This window comes from Triturus cristatus, chromosome 5_1, assembly GCF_964204655.1.
Source record: "Triturus cristatus chromosome 5_1, aTriCri1.1, whole genome shotgun sequence".
In the NCBI taxonomy this organism is placed as follows: domain Eukaryota; kingdom Metazoa; phylum Chordata; class Amphibia; order Caudata; family Salamandridae; genus Triturus; species Triturus cristatus.
The window spans coordinates 925,805,892-925,823,078 of NC_140587.1; positions in this window are offsets into that span (position 1 = coordinate 925,805,892).

A 17,187-nucleotide genomic window follows, 5' to 3' on the forward strand; every position below is an offset into this window, starting at 1 on the left:
ATGGTCTATTACATTGCCACAGCCTCTCTTGCAAGTCCTGTATTGGTGGTTTGTTGCCCCTGCCCCCCTTTCCACTGCCCTCCATAGTCTGTTGTGCTGCCACGGCCCTTCCTGCCTGCTCAGTGTGGTTAAATTGTTGCCTTTGCACCCTCCTACCTGCCTTCAATTTTCAGAGTCCGTGCCCCTGGCCTCTGCCTCTCAACAGTATCCTAATGAACAACTAGATTGCTAACATTCTATATTTATTACAAAAGTGTGGAACGCCTGACGTCATCTTGATGTAATCAAAACTGTAATACCTAGAGCATTTCCTTTAGACATTACATATATGAGAGGGTCTTATTGGCATCAAAATTATGGTTAGTGCTCTAAAAGACTAAAATAAGGACATATTTTCTGAGTTTTCAAATAGCGAGAAAGCACTTTTAAATTATTTGTTACCTTTCTGTTTTTTTATCCAGTTGACCACTTGATTAAATGTTGCACTTAGGGGAGAGGATGTGGTGTTACTTCCAGAACTGCAGACTTTGCAACTGGGGAACCAGGTTGGAGTTTCTGCTTCAGCTCGACATTCTGTGATTCTGGTCAAATCACTTAGTCTCCCCATGTCTACAACCAAAATGAATTTGTTCGTGTGAGATGTAACCAATGCTCATGTAAAGCACTCCAATACCTGACAAGTCTGCACTATATAACACTGCAAAAACACAAAATAATAAGTGTTTTGCACACTTCTGTCATTGGTCTATATTTGGGCTACATCTGGGTGATTTTGGGCTACATTTGGGCTCTTTTGTCTCCGGTGGCCATCTTGGGAGATTTATTTGTTATGAAGTTTCCTAATTTCCTCATGTACTGCAGTCTCCTCAGTAGGAAATGCTTTCAGTTTTTTACTTTGATTCCATCATGAAGGTATTCAGATATGTCACACGTTTGCCATCAATTCTGAATGTTAGCACTCTAGTTGCTCATTAGATCACTGTAGTAAAACTACTGTTCACCATGGAAGTCTGCTCCTGGTATTAAAAGTGCATGTTTCAGTCTGCATGTTAGCATTTTTTAATGAAATAGAAGAGGATTTGAGAAGTCACTCAAAATGTGCCCTCATTTTCTTTCTTCAGCATTAATCATAATTTCTATGGCAAAATGAACCCCCTCATTGTGTTCCTTTTTAAATTAAATGTTTTAAGTGTTACCAGTTTATTCCAATCAAGATGGCTTCAGGTGTGCCATACTTTTGTCATAATGAAGACAGTAAGCACTCTAGTTGTTTTTAAGAACACTCTGGGACATTCTGTCATTGGGCTATACTTGGGCTACATCTGGGTGATATTTGGGCTACATTTGGGCTCTTTTGTCTCTGGTGGCCATCTTGGCAGACTTATTTGTTATGAAGTTTCCTAATTTCCTCATTTACTGCAGTCTCCTTAGTAGGAAATACTTTCAGTTTTTTACTTTGATTCCAAAGGCATTCAGATGTGTCACACATTTGCCATAAATTCAGAATGTTAGCACTCTTTTTGCTCATTAGATCACTGTAGTAAAGCTACTGCTCACCAGGGAAAACTGCTGCTGGTATTGAAAGTGCATGTTTCAGTCTGCATGTCAGAATTTTTTAATGAAATAGAAGATGATTTGAGAAGTCACTCAAAATGTGCCCTAATTTTTCTTTCTGCAGCACTAATCATACTTTTTATGGAAAAATGAACCCCCTCATTTTGTTCCTTTTTAAATTAAATGTTTTAAGAGTTACCACTTTAACCAAGCAAGATGGCTTCAGGTGTGCCATACGTTTATCATAAGTAGGACTGTTAGCGCTCTAGTTGTTCTTTGGAACACTCTGGGAAGCTGCAGTAGAACACAAAGGAATCAACTGACAGTCTCTGCCCTTGTTGGATGTACATGTTTTACTGAGAATGTCAGACTTCATTCTCACATGACTGAGAAAGATAATGTGAATTTACAGAAAATAAGCTCTCAGTTTAGCTTATAGATCACCTTCCAAACCTCTGTGGGAAAAGCATGAGAAAATATTTTTCTCTCAATCATGATATCCCAGCAGAAGGCTTTTTCACATGGTGAAATCACCTTAGAACATACCACAATTCCTAAAATGAGTATGGTACCATCAACAAATGATTTATAATGTAACTAAAGTCTTAAAACCTTCTATTAACTGCAATGCTTTTTAATGAGGTGCTATCATGTATATTGGTCCCAAGATGGCTGCCAACACTTCTTGGATGAAGTGCTGACAGCCAATCAGATCTCAGGATGAGATGTGTGGTTAGGCTCCGCCCATATATATATATATATGATTTTACTTTTGATTTTCTCAGGAACTACTGAACAGATTGTCACCAGACCTGCAAAAGGCACATCCCTGACCTGAGGACTACCTCTCTACCAAATTTCAAGTAATTCTGTTCAGCCGTTCGGGCTGTACCTTGGACTAAAGGTCCCTATGGAAAATTGCATGGGGAAAACGTGTTTTGGGACCCCCCTTTTTTCTCAGCCCCCGCTTGACGAATCCCCCCGAGACTTTCAGGGTAGGAGCGGAGCGGAGCGCCCCACCTATTTTGAAAATTCCACGAGGATTCGTCAACCGGCGCCAAAGTTATTCCAAATAGAATGTTGCGGATTTCCTATGGAAACACGGTCCTAACTATAACTATCTACTGGCGACCGCCAGTAGATAATATATATATATACACACATATGTAGCGGCAACATCAAATGCTGACAATATATATTCTCGATTTTTGAGTTCAGTGCTTGTGCTACTTCATCACTGCTGTATCCTCTACAATCTGTTCCTATCCATTTCCAATGGATCCTGCGTTCTTGTCCCCTTGGGACACAAATTTTTAAGGACATGTTGAGTCTCGTATACGAGATCTAGTCTGCGCGGTGGTCAACATGCCCCAGTAAGTGGACATGTTCCAGTATCTCTCCCACCCCCAGGGGCTCCCTGCTTACTTCATCAAGGTGTGGGTGTCGTAAAATCAGCCTCTCTACTTCCTCCGACGATGCCGAATTCCATAAATCTAAACTCCTCCATTCTTCTGCTCACATGGGTTGTTCTGGCCCGCCTGTTCGAAAGGCAATGCAGTTGAGTAATGGTTTGTATGGTGGCCATCTTAGTAGAGTGACACAAGTCTCAATATAAATAGGAATGCAGGTGTATCAGGGGAATATCCAATTCTGAATGCTGGGACTTACCAATAAATGATTACTTCTTTACGTATAACTTCAGGTAATTTACAGTCAGTTGTGCTTCATGTCTGTTTATACGATTACCTCTGTACATTGGACTACATTGATGATATAATCATTGTTATACAAATTCCAATAGTCCCTCCAACGAGGTATTTTTATTTGTGTGCCCTATTGTTTAATTGACATGGTATCATGTCAATTTGCTATTAACTTCCTGTAGGCAGTTTTTATATGTTTTCATTACTATTTTCAGGCCTGATGTAGTTAGGAATTAGCATTTAAAAAACCTTTGAAATTCACTGAAAAAACCATAGGTTTCAGGCCTGATATAGTTAGGAATTAGAATTTAAAAAAACATGTAATATGTGACATCATCAGCAGTGGATTGCGGGCGCGAGATGTAGTTAGTACAACTAACTATATTGGCGGAATTTCAATGGTTTTGTTCGAGTGAAATGTCCAGCTAACTATAACACCCCTAAAACCTATTGTTTTTTCAGTGAATTTCTAAGTTGCGAACATTTTGAACTTGGTAAGAGGGAGATTTTGAAAAAAAACTGGGGTATTGATTTTCCCCTTTGAGTTACATTGAAAAAGAGGAGATTGTAGACAGGAGACAGATAAAATAAAGCCCATTTGAGCTTAAAAACATTGGATGTTTCCTGGCTGAATCGGGTCTGTTGGCATGTATGGTTGTACTACCATTGCCTCTTCCTTCTGCCCACAATGGTCTATTACATTGCCACAGCCTCTCTTGCAAGTCCTGTATTGGTGGTTTGTTGCCCCTGCCCCCCTTTCCACTGCCCTCCATAGTCTGTTGTGCTGCCACGGCCCTTCCTGCCTGCTCAGTGTGGTTAAATTGTTGCCTTTGCACCCTCCTACCTGCCTTCAATTTTCAGAGTCCGTGCCCCTGGCCTCTGCCTCTCAACAGTATCCTAATGAACAACTAGATTGCTAACATTCTATATTTATTACAAAAGTGTGCAACGCCTGACGTCATCTTGATGTAATCAAAACTGTAATACCTAGAGCATTTCCTTTAGACATTACATATATGAGAGGGTCTTATTGGCATCAAAATTATGGTTAGTGCTCTAAAAGACTAAAATAAGGACATATTTTCTGAGTTTTCAAATAGCGAGAAAGCACTTTTAAATTATTTGTTACCTTTATGTTTTTTTATCCAGTTGACCACTTGATTAAATGTTGCACTTAGGGGAGAGGATGTGGTGTTACTTCCAGAACTGCAGACTTTGCAACTGGGGAACCAGGTTGGAGTTTCTGCTTCAGCTCGACATTCTGTGATTCTGGTCAAATCACTTAGTCTCCCCATGTCTACAACCAAAATGAATTTGTTCTTGTGTGATGTAACCAATGCTCATGTAAAGCACTCCAATACCTGACAAGTCTGCCCTATATAACACTGCAAAAACACAAAATAATAAGTGTTTTGCACACTTCTGTCATTGGGCTATATTTGGGCTACATCTGGGTGATTTTGGGCTACATTTGGGCTCTTTTGTCTCCGGTGGCCATCTTGGGAGATTTATTTGTTATGAAGTTTCCTAATTTCCTCATGTACTGCAGTCTCCTCAGTAGGAAATGCTTTCAGTTTTTTACTTTGATTCCATCATGAAGGTATTCAGATATGTCACACATTTGCCATCAATTCTGAATGTTAGCACTCTAGTTGCTCATTAGATCACTGTAGTAAAACTACTGTTCACTATGGAAGTCTGCTCCTGGTATTAAAAGTGCATGTTTCTGTCTGCATGTCAGCATTTTTTAATGAAATAGAAGAGGATTTGAGAAGTCACTCAAAATGTGCCCTCATTTTCTTTCTTCAGCATTAATCATAATTTCTATGGCAAAATGAACCCCCTCATTGTGTTCCTTTTTAAATTAAATGTTTTAAGTGTTACCAGTTTATTCCAATCAAGATGGCTTCAGGTGTGCCATACTTTTGTCATAATGAAGACAGTAAGCGCTCTAGTTGTTTTTAAGAACACTCTGGGACATTCTGTCATTGGGCTATACTTGGGCTACATCTGGGTGATATTTGGGCTACATTTGGGCTCTTTTGTCTCTGGTGGCCATCTTGGCAGACTTATTTGTTATGAAGTTTCCTAATTTCCTCATTTACTGCAGTCTCCTCAGTAGGAAATACTTTCAGTTTTTTACTTTGATTCCAAAGGCATTCAGATGTGTCACACATTTGCCATAAATTCAGAATGTTAGCACTCTTTTTGCTCATTAGATCACTGTAGTAAAGCTACTGCTCACCAGGGAAAACTGCTGCTGGTATTGAAAGTGCATGTTTCAGTCTGCATGTCAGAATTTTTTAATGAAATAGAAGAGGATTTGAGAAGTCACTCAAAATGTGCCCTAATTTTTCTTTCTGCAGCACTAATCATACTTTTTATGGAAAAATGAACCCCCTCATTTTGTTCCTTTTTAAATTAAATGTTTTAAGAGTTACCACTTTAATCCAAGCAAGATGGCTTCAGGTGTGCCATACGTTTATCAGAAGTAGGACTGTTAGCGCTCTAGTTGTTCTTTGGAACACTCTGGGAAGCTGCAGTAGAACACAAAGGAATCAACTGACAGTCTCTGCCCTTGTTGGATGTACATGTTTTACTGAGAATGTCAGACTTCATTCTCACATGACTGAGAAAGATAATGTGAATTTACAGAAAATAAGCTCTCAGTTTAGCTTATAGATCACCTTCCAAACCTCTGTGGGAAAAGCATGAGAAAATATTTTTCTCTCAATCATGATATCCCAGCAGAAGGCTTTTTCACATGGTGAAATCACCTTAGAACATACCACAATTCCTAAAATGAGTATGGTACCATCAACAAATGATTTATAATGTAAATAAAGTCTTAAAACCTTCTATTAACTGCAATGCTTTTTAATGAGGTGCTATCATGTATATTGGTCCCAAGATGGCTGCCAACACTTCTTGGATGAAGTGCTGACAGCCAATCAGATCTCAGGATGAGATGTGTGGTTAGGATCCGCCCACATAGATATATGATTTTACTTTTGATTTTCTCAGGAACTACTGAACAGATTGACACCAGACCTGCAAAAGGCACATCCCTGACCTGAGGACTACCTCTCTACCAAATTTCAAGTAATTCTGTTCAGCCGTTCGGGCTGTACCTTGGACTAAAGGTCCCTATGGAAAATTGCATGGGGAAAACGCGTTTTGGGACCCCCCTTTTTTCTCAGCCCCCGCTTGACGAATCCCCCCGAGACTTTCAGGGTAGGAGCAGAGCGCCCCACCTATTTTGAAAATTTCGCGAGGATTCGTCAACCGGCGCCAAAGTTATTCCAAATAGAATGTTGCGGATTTCCTATGGAAACACGGTCCTAACTATAACTATCTACTGGCGACCGCCAGTAGATAATATATATATATACACACATATGTAGCGGCAACATCAAATGCTGACAATATATATTCTCGATTTTTGAGTTCAGTGCTTGTGCTACTTCATCACTGCTGTATCCTCTACAATTTGTTCCCATCCATTTCCAATGGATCCTGCGTTCTTGTCCCCTTGGGACACAAATTTTTAAGGACATGTTGAGTCTCGTATACGAGATCTAGTCTGCGCGGTGGTCAACATGCCCCAGTAAGTGGACATGTTCCAGTATCTCTCCCACCCCCAGGGGCTCCCTGCTTACTTCATCAAGGTGTGGGTGTCGTCAAATCAGCCTCTCTACTTCCTCCGACGATGCCGAATTCCATAAATCTAAACTCCTCCATTCTTCTGCTCACATGGGTTGTTCTGGCCCGCCTGTTCGAAAGGCAATGCAGTTGAGTAATGGTTTGTATGGTGGCCATCTTAGTAGAGTGACACAAGTCTCAATATAAATAGGAATGCAGGTGTATCAGGGGAATATCCAATTCTGAATGCTGGGACTTACCAATAAATGATTACTTCTTTACGTATAACTGCAGGTAATTTACAGTCAGTTGTGCTTCATGTCTGTTTATACGATTACCTCTGTACATTGGACTACATTGATGATATAATCATTGTTATAGAAAACCCAATAGTCCCTCCAACGAGGTATTTTTATTTGTGTGCCCTATTGTTTAATTGACATGGTATCATGTCAATTTGCTATTAACTTCCTGTCAGCAGTTTTTATATGTTTTCATTACTATTTTCAGGCCTGATATAGTTAGGAATTAGCATTTAAAAAACCTTTGAAATTCACTGAAAAAACTATAGGTTTCAGGCCTGATATAGTTAGGAATTAGAATTTAAAAAACCATGTAATATGTGACATCATCAGCAGTGGATTGCGGGCGCGAGATGTAGTTAGTACAACTAACTATATCGGAGGAATTTCAATGGTTTTGTTCGAGTGAAATGTCCAGCTAACTATAACACCCCTAAAACCTATTGTTTTTTCAGTGAATTTCTAAGTTGCGAACATTTTGAACTTGGTAAGAGGGAGATTTTGAAATAAAACTGGGGTATTGATTTTCTCCTTTGAGTTACATTGAAAAAGAGGAGATTGTAGACAGGAGACAGATAAAATAAAGCCCATTTGAGCTTAAAAACATTGGACGTTTCCTGGCTGAATCGGGTCTGTTGGCATGTATGGTTGTACTACCATTGCCTCTTCCTTCTGCCCACAATGGTCTATTACATTGCCACAGCCTCTCTTGCAAGTCCTGTATTGGTGGTTTGTTGCCCCTGCCCCCCTTTCCACTGCCCTCCATAGTCTGTTGTGCTGCCACGGCCCTTCCTGCCTGCTCAGTGTGGTTAAATTGTTGCCTTTGCACCCTCCTACCTGCCTTCAATTTTCAGAGTCCGTGCCCCTGGCCTCTGCCTCTCAACAGTATCCTAATGAACAACTAGATTGCTAACATTCTATATTTATTACAAAAGTGTGCAACGCCTGACGTCATCTTGATGTAATCAAAACTGTAATACCTAGAGCATTTCCTTTAGACATTACATATATGAGAGGGTCTTATTGGCATCAAAATTATGGTTAGTGCTCTAAAAGACTAAAATAAGGACATATTTTCTGAGTTTTCAAATAGCGAGAAAGCACTTTTAAATTATTTGTTACCTTTCTGTTTTTTTATCCAGTTGACCACTTGATTAAATGTTGCACTTAGGGGAGAGGATGTGGTGTTACTTCCAGAACTGCAGACTTTGCAACTGGGGAACCAGGTTGGAGTTTCTGCTTCAGCTCGACATTCTGTGATTCTGGTCAAATCACTTAGTCTCCCCATGTCTACAACCAAAATGAATTTGTTCGTGTGAGATGTAACCAATGCTCATGTAAAGCACTCCAATACCTGACAAGTCTGCACTATATAACACTGCAAAAACACAAAATAATAAGTGTTTTGCACACTTCTGTCATTGGTCTATATTTGGGCTACATCTGGGTGATTTTGGGCTACATTTGGGCTCTTTTGTCTCCGGTGGCCATCTTGGGAGATTTATTTGTTATGAAGTTTCCTAATTTCCTCATGTACTGCAGTCTCCTCAGTAGGAAATGCTTTCAGTTTTTTACTTTGATTCCATCATGAAGGTATTCAGATATGTCACACGTTTGCCATCAATTCTGAATGTTAGCACTCTAGTTGCTCATTAGATCACTGTAGTAAAACTACTGTTCACCATGGAAGTCTGCTCCTGGTATTAAAAGTGCATGTTTCAGTCTGCATGTTAGCATTTTTTAATGAAATAGAAGAGGATTTGAGAAGTCACTCAAAATGTGCCCTCATTTTCTTTCTTCAGCATTAATCATAATTTCTATGGCAAAATGAACCCCCTCATTGTGTTCCTTTTTAAATTAAATGTTTTAAGTGTTACCAGTTTATTCCAATCAAGATGGCTTCAGGTGTGCCATACTTTTGTCATATTGAAGACAGTAAGCACTCTAGTTGTTTTTAAGAACACTCTGGGACATTCTGTCATTGGGCTATACTTGGGCTACATCTGGGTGATATTTGGGCTACATTTGGGCTCTTTTGTCTCTGGTGGCCATCTTGGCAGACTTATTTGTTATGAAGTTTCCTAATTTCCTCATTTACTGCAGTCTCCTTAGTAGGAAATACTTTCAGTTTTTTACTTTGATTCCAAAGGCATTCAGATGTGTCACACATTTGCCATAAATTCAGAATGTTAGCACTCTTTTTGCTCATTAGATCACTGTAGTAAAGCTACTGCTCACCAGGGAAAACTGCTGCTGGTATTGAAAGTGCATGTTTCAGTCTGCATGTCAGAATTTTTTAATGAAATAGAAGATGATTTGAGAAGTCACTCAAAATGTGCCCTAATTTTTCTTTCTGCAGCACTAATCATGCTTTTTATGGAAAAATGAACCCCCTCATTTTGTTCCTTTTTAAATTAAATGTTTTAAGAGTTACCACTTTAACCAAGCAAGATGGCTTCAGGTGTGCCATACGTTTATCATAAGTAGGACTGTTAGCGCTCTAGTTGTTCTTTGGAACACTCTGGGAAGCTGCAGTAGAACACAAAGGAATCAACTGACAGTCTCTGCCCTTGTTGGATGTACATGTTTTACTGAGAATGTCAGACTTCATTCTCACATGACTGAGAAAGATAATGTGAATTTACAGTAAATAAGCTCTCAGTTTAGCTTATAGATCACCTTCCAAACCTCTGTGGGAAAAGCATGAGAAAATATTTTTCTCTCAATCATGATATCCCAGCAGAAGGCTTTTTCACATGGTGAAATCACCTTAGAACATACCACAATTCCTAAAATGAGTATGGTACCATCAACAAATGATTTATAATGTAACTAAAGTCTTAAAACCTTCTATTAACTGCAATGCTTTTTAATGAGGTGCTATCATGTATATTGGTCCCAGGATGGCTGCCAACACTTCTTGGATGAAGTGCTGACAGCCAATCAGATCTCAGGATGAGATGTGTGGTTAGGCTCCGCCCATATATAGATATGATTTTACTTTTGATTTTCTCAGGAACTACTGAACAGATTGTCACCAGACCTGCAAAAGGCACATCCCTGAACTGAGCACTACCTCTCTACCAAATTTCAAGTAATTCTGTTCAGCCGTTCGGGCTGTACCTTGGACTAAAGGTCCCTATGGAAAATTGCATGGGGAAAACGTGTTTTGGGACCCCCCTTTTTTCTGAGCCCCCGCTTGACGAATACCCCCGAGACTTTCAGGGTAGGAGCGGAGCGCCCCACCTATTTTGAAAATTTCGCGAGGATTCGTCAACCGGCGCCAAAGTTATTCCAAATAGAATGTTGCGGATTTCCTATGGAAACACGGTCCTAACTATAACTATCTACTGGCGACCGCCAGTAGATAATATATATATATACACACATATGTAGCAGCAACATCAAATGCTGACAATATATATTCTCGATTTTTGAGTTCAGTGCTTGTGCTACTTCATCACTGCTGTATCCTCTACAATCTGTTCCAATCCATTTCCAATGGATCCTGCGTTCTTGTCCCCTTGGGACACAAATTTTTAAGGACATGTTGAGTCTCGTATACGAGATCTAGTCTGCGCGGTGGTCAACATGCCCCAGTAAGTGGACATGTTCCAGTATCTCTCCCACCCCCAGGGGCTCCCTGCTTACTTCATCAAGGTGTGGGTGTCGTCAAATCAGCCTCTACTTCCTCCGACGATGCCGAATTCCATAAATCTAAACTCCTCCATTCTTCTGCTCACATGGGTTGTTCTGGCCCGCCTGTTCGAAAGGCAATGCAGTTGAGTAATGGTTTGTATGGTGGCCATCTTAGTAGAGTGACACAAGTCTCAATATAAATAGGAATGCAGGTGTATCAGGGGAATATCCAATTCTGAATGCTGGGACTTACCAATAAATGATTACTTCTTTACGTATAACTGCAGGTAATTTAGTCAGTTGTGCTTCATGTCTGTTTATACGATTACCTCTGTACATTGGACTACATTGATGATATAATCATTGTTATAGAAATTCCAATAGTCCCTCCAACGAGGTATTTTTATTTGTGTGCCCTATTGTTTAATTGACATGGTATCATGTCAATTTGCTATTAACTTCCTGTCAGCAGTTTTTATATGTTTTCATTACTATTTTCAGGCCTGATATAGTTAGGAATTAGCATTTAAAAAACCTTTGAAATTCACTGAAAAAACTATAGGTTTCAGGCCTGATATAGTTAGGAATTAGAATTTAAAAAACCATGTAATATGTGACATCATCAGCAGTGGATTGCGGGCGCGAGATGTAGTTAGTACAACTAACTATATCGGAGGAATTTCAATGGTTTTGTTCGAGTGAAATGTCCAGCTAACTATAACACCCCTAAAACCTATTGTTTTTTCAGTGAATTTCTAAGTTGCGAACATTTTGAACTTGGTAAGAGGGAGATTTTGAAATAAAACTGGGGTATTGATTTTCTCCTTTGAGTTACATTGAAAAAGAGGAGATTGTAGACAGGAGACAGATAAAATAAAGCCCATTTGAGCTTAAAAACATTGGACGTTTCCTGGCTGAATCGGGTCTGTTGGCATGTATGGTTGTACTACCATTGCCTCTTCCTTCTGCCCACAATGGTCTATTACATTGCCACAGCCTCTCTTGCAAGTCCTGTATTGGTGGTTTGTTGCCCCTGCCCCCCTTTCCACTGCCCTCCATAGTCTGTTGTGCTGCCACGGCCCTTCCTGCCTGCTCAGTGTGGTTAAATTGTTGCCTTTGCACCCTCCTACCTGCCTTCAATTTTCAGAGTCCGTGCCCCTGGCCTCTGCCTCTCAACAGTATCCTAATGAACAACTAGATTGCTAACATTCTATATTTATTACAAAAGTGTGGAACGCCTGACGTCATCTTGATGTAATCAAAACTGTAATACCTAGAGCATTTCCTTTAGACATTACATATATGAGAGGGTCTTATTGGCATCAAAATTATGGTTAGTGCTCTAAAAGACTAAAATAAGGACATATTTTCTGAGTTTTCAAATAGCGAGAAAGCACTTTTAAATTATTTGTTACCTTTCTGTTTTTTTATCCAGTTGACCACTTGATTAAATGTTGCACTTAGGGGAGAGGATGTGGTGTTACTTCCAGAACTGCAGACTTTGCAACTGGGGAACCAGGTTGGAGTTTCTGCTTCAGCTCGACATTCTGTGATTCTGGTCAAATCACTTAGTCTCCCCATGTCTACAACCAAAATGAATTTGTTCGTGTGAGATGTAACCAATGCTCATGTAAAGCACTCCAATACCTGACAAGTCTGCACTATATAACACTGCAAAAACACAAAATAATAAGTGTTTTGCACACTTCTGTCATTGGTCTATATTTGGGCTACATCTGGGTGATTTTGGGCTACATTTGGGCTCTTTTGTCTCCGGTGGCCATCTTGGGAGATTTATTTGTTATGAAGTTTCCTAATTTCCTCATGTACTGCAGTCTCCTCAGTAGGAAATGCTTTCAGTTTTTTACTTTGATTCCATCATGAAGGTATTCAGATATGTCACACGTTTGCCATCAATTCTGAATGTTAGCACTCTAGTTGCTCATTAGATCACTGTAGTAAAACTACTGTTCACCATGGAAGTCTGCTCCTGGTATTAAAAGTGCATGTTTCAGTCTGCATGTTAGCATTTTTTAATGAAATAGAAGAGGATTTGAGAAGTCACTCAAAATGTGCCCTCATTTTCTTTCTTCAGCATTAATCATAATTTCTATGGCAAAATGAACCCCCTCATTGTGTTCCTTTTTAAATTAAATGTTTTAAGTGTTACCAGTTTATTCCAATCAAGATGGCTTCAGGTGTGCCATACTTTTGTCATAATGAAGACAGTAAGCACTCTAGTTGTTTTTAAGAACACTCTGGGACATTCTGTCATTGGGCTATACTTGGGCTACATCTGGGTGATATTTGGGCTACATTTGGGCTCTTTTGTCTCTGGTGGCCATCTTGGCAGACTTATTTGTTATGAAGTTTCCTAATTTCCTCATTTACTGCAGTCTCCTTAGTAGGAAATACTTTCAGTTTTTTACTTTGATTCCAAAGGCATTCAGATGTGTCACACATTTGCCATAAATTCAGAATGTTAGCACTCTTTTTGCTCATTAGATCACTGTAGTAAAGCTACTGCTCACCAGGGAAAACTGCTGCTGGTATTGAAAGTGCATGTTTCAGTCTGCATGTCAGAATTTTTTAATGAAATAGAAGATGATTTGAGAAGTCACTCAAAATGTGCCCTAATTTTTCTTTCTGCAGCACTAATCATACTTTTTATGGAAAAATGAACCCCCTCATTTTGTTCCTTTTTAAATTAAATGTTTTAAGAGTTACCACTTTAACCAAGCAAGATGGCTTCAGGTGTGCCATACGTTTATCATAAGTAGGACTGTTAGCGCTCTAGTTGTTCTTTGGAACACTCTGGGAAGCTGCAGTAGAACACAAAGGAATCAACTGACAGTCTCTGCCCTTGTTGGATGTACATGTTTTACTGAGAATGTCAGACTTCATTCTCACATGACTGAGAAAGATAATGTGAATTTACAGAAAATAAGCTCTCAGTTTAGCTTATAGATCACCTTCCAAACCTCTGTGGGAAAAGCATGAGAAAATATTTTTCTCTCAATCATGATATCCCAGCAGAAGGCTTTTTCACATGGTGAAATCACCTTAGAACATACCACAATTCCTAAAATGAGTATGGTACCATCAACAAATGATTTATAATGTAACTAAAGTCTTAAAACCTTCTATTAACTGCAATGCTTTTTAATGAGGTGCTATCATGTATATTGGTCCCAAGATGGCTGCCAACACTTCTTGGATGAAGTGCTGACAGCCAATCAGATCTCAGGATGAGATGTGTGGTTAGGCTCCGCCCATATATATATATATGATTTTACTTTTGATTTTCTCAGGAACTACTGAACAGATTGTCACCAGACCTGCAAAAGGCACATCCCTGACCTGAGGACTACCTCTCTACCAAATTTCAAGTAATTCTGTTCAGCCGTTCGGGCTGTACCTTGGACTAAAGGTCCCTATGGAAAATTGCATGGGGAAAACGTGTTTTGGGACCCCCCTTTTTTCTCAGCCCCCGCTTGACGAATCCCCCCGAGACTTTCAGGGTAGGAGCGGAGCGGAGCGCCCCACCTATTTTGAAAATTCCACGAGGATTCGTCAACCGGCGCCAAAGTTATTCCAAATAGAATGTTGCGGATTTCCTATGGAAACACGGTCCTAACTATAACTATCTACTGGCGACCGCCAGTAGATAATATATATATATACACACATATGTAGCGGCAACATCAAATGCTGACAATATATATTCTCGATTTTTGAGTTCAGTGCTTGTGCTACTTCATCACTGCTGTATCCTCTACAATCTGTTCCTATCCATTTCCAATGGATCCTGCGTTCTTGTCCCCTTGGGACACAAATTTTTAAGGACATGTTGAGTCTCGTATACGAGATCTAGTCTGCGCGGTGGTCAACATGCCCCAGTAAGTGGACATGTTCCAGTATCTCTCCCACCCCCAGGGGCTCCCTGCTTACTTCATCAAGGTGTGGGTGTCGTCAAATCAGCCTCTCTACTTCCTCCGACGATGCCGAATTCCATAAATCTAAACTCCTCCATTCTTCTGCTCACATGGGTTGTTCTGGCCCGCCTGTTCGAAAGGCAATGCAGTTGAGTAATGGTTTGTATGGTGGCCATCTTAGTAGAGTGACACAAGTCTCAATATAAATAGGAATGCAGGTGTATCAGGGGAATATCCAATTCTGAATGCTGGGACTTACCAATAAATGATTACTTCTTTACGTATAACTTCAGGTAATTTACAGTCAGTTGTGCTTCATGTCTGTTTATACGATTACCTCTGTACATTGGACTACATTGATGATATAATCATTGTTATACAAATTCCAATAGTCCCTCCAACGAGGTATTTTTATTTGTGTGCCCTATTGTTTAATTGACATGGTATCATGTCAATTTGCTATTAACTTCCTGTAGGCAGTTTTTATATGTTTTCATTACTATTTTCAGGCCTGATGTAGTTAGGAATTAGCATTTAAAAAACCTTTGAAATTCACTGAAAAAACCATAGGTTTCAGGCCTGATATAGTTAGGAATTAGAATTTAAAAAAACATGTAATATGTGACATCATCAGCAGTGGATTGCGGGCGCGAGATGTAGTTAGTACAACTAACTATATCGGCGGAATTTCAATGGTTTTGTTCGAGTGAAATGTCCAGCTAACTATAACACCCCTAAAACCTATTGTTTTTTCAGTGAATTTCTAAGTTGCGAACATTTTGAACTTGGTAAGAGGGAGATTTTGAAAAAAAACTGGGGTATTGATTTTCCCCTTTGAGTTACATTGAAAAAGAGGAGATTGTAGACAGGAGACAGATAAAATAAAGCCCATTTGAGCTTAAAAACATTGGATGTTTCCTGGCTGAATCGGGTCTGTTGGCATGTATGGTTGTACTACCATTGCCTCTTCCTTCTGCCCACAATGGTCTATTACATTGCCACAGCCTCTCTTGCAAGTCCTGTATTGGTGGTTTGTTGCCCCTGCCCCCCTTTCCACTGCCCTCCATAGTCTGTTGTGCTGCCACGGCCCTTCCTGCCTGCTCAGTGTGGTTAAATTGTTGCCTTTGCACCCTCCTACCTGCCTTCAATTTTCAGAGTCCGTGCCCCTGGCCTCTGCCTCTCAACAGTATCCTAATGAACAACTAGATTGCTAACATTCTATATTTATTACAAAAGTGTGCAACGCCTGACGTCATCTTGATGTAATCAAAACTGTAATACCTAGAGCATTTCCTTTAGACATTACATATATGAGAGGGTCTTATTGGCATCAAAATTATGGTTAGTGCTCTAAAAGACTAAAATAAGGACATATTTTCTGAGTTTTCAAATAGCGAGAAAGCACTTTTAAATTATTTGTTACCTTTATGTTTTTTTATCCAGTTGACCACTTGATTAAATGTTGCACTTAGGGGAGAGGATGTGGTGTTACTTCCAGAACTGCAGACTTTGCAACTGGGGAACCAGGTTGGAGTTTCTGCTTCAGCTCGACATTCTGTGATTCTGGTCAAATCACTTAGTCTCCCCATGTCTACAACCAAAATGAATTTGTTCTTGTGTGATGTAACCAATGCTCATGTAAAGCACTCCAATACCTGACAAGTCTGCCCTATATAACACTGCAAAAACACAAAATAATAAGTGTTTTGCACACTTCTGTCATTGGGCTATATTTGGGCTACATCTGGGTGATTTTGGGCTACATTTGGGCTCTTTTGTCTCCGGTGGCCATCTTGGGAGATTTATTTGTTATGAAGTTTCCTAATTTCCTCATGTACTGCAGTCTCCTCAGTAGGAAATGCTTTCAGTTTTTTACTTTGATTCCATCATGAAGGTATTCAGATATGTCACACATTTGCCATCAATTCTGAATGTTAGCACTCTAGTTGCTCATTAGATCACTGTAGTAAAACTACTGTTCACTGTGGAAGTCTGCTCCTGGTATTAAAAGTGCATGTTTCTGTCTGCATGTCAGCATTTTTTAATGAAATAGAAGAGGATTTGAGAAGTCACTCAAAATGTGCCCTCATTTTCTTTCTTCAGCATTAATCATAATTTCTATGGCAAAATGAACCCCCTCATTGTGTTCCTTTTTAAATTAAATGTTTTAAGTGTTACCAGTTTATTCCAATCAAGATGGCTTCAGGTGTGCCATACTTTTGTCATAATGAAGACAGTAAGCGCTCTAGTTGTTTTTAAGAACACTCTGGGACATTCTGTCATTGGGCTATACTTGGGCTACATCTGGGTGATATTTGGGCTACATTTGGGCTCTTTTGTCTCTGGTGGCCATCTTGGCAGACTTATTTGTTATGAAGTTTCCTAATTTCCTCATTTACTGCAGTCTCCTCA